Genomic DNA, 783 nt, shown 5'->3' with positions numbered 1-783 from the left:
ATAATTATTTCCAGGCCTTTGATTCATGTATGAAACATTCTCTTTTTGTTTCATTGTTTGTTCAAAACTGACACAATCTTTTGTCAAATGTGGTCCTCCACACTGCTCACAACTAATTCGTATTGCATGAATATCCTTAGTCATCTTTTCTATTCGTCTCTCGAAAGCATCTAACTTTCCGAAAATGGAATCAAAGTCATGGCTAGAATCGGCTCTAGCCGCTTTAGATGATCTAACGATGTCTTTTTCTTGGTGCCAATCATGTGAGTGGGAGGCTGTGTTATCAATAATTTTGTAAGCTTCAGTTGCGGTTTTCTTCATAATGGAACCACCAGCTGCTATGTCGATGTCTTTTCGTGTAGTAATGTCGCATCCTTGATAGAATATTTGTACTATTTGATAAGTGTCTAAACCATGTTGAGGACATCCTCTCAACAATTTTCCGAATCTTGTCCACGCTTCATATAGAGTTTCATTTGGCTTTTGTGTGAACGTAACAATTTCTCCTTGAAGTCTCACGGCTTTAGATGCCAGAAAGAATTTTTTAAAAAATTTCTCAACTAAAACATCCCATGTATCAATCGCCCCTTCAGGTAACGATTCTAACCAATCTTTGGCTTCTCCCTTTAAAGTCCAGGGAAATAACATGAGATAGATCTATTCATCCTCTACTTCTCTGATTTTGAATAGAGTACAGATCCTATTAAAGGTTCGAAGATGTTCGTTTGGATCTTCTTTTAGCGTACCACTAAATTGGCATTGATTAGTTACCATGTGTAGGAT

General features: G+C 37.0%; 1 non-coding gene across 1 annotated transcript; it reads left to right on the top strand.

Moving 5' to 3' along the window:
- The first annotated feature begins 409 nt into the window (after positions 1-409).
- LOC139903253 (small nucleolar RNA R71) lies at positions 410-516 on the top strand. The gene has a single exon (XR_011778088.1). It is a non-coding gene; the product is annotated as a small nucleolar RNA R71 (small nucleolar RNA).
- The last annotated feature ends 267 nt before the right edge of the window (positions 517-783 follow it).

The sequence above is a fragment of the Rutidosis leptorrhynchoides genome, chromosome 3 (genome assembly GCF_046630445.1).
Source record: "Rutidosis leptorrhynchoides isolate AG116_Rl617_1_P2 chromosome 3, CSIRO_AGI_Rlap_v1, whole genome shotgun sequence".
NCBI lineage: Eukaryota > Viridiplantae > Streptophyta > Magnoliopsida > Asterales > Asteraceae > Rutidosis > Rutidosis leptorrhynchoides.
Note: the sequence above shows the minus strand (reverse complement) of the source record. Positions and strands in the feature narration are given on the sequence as shown.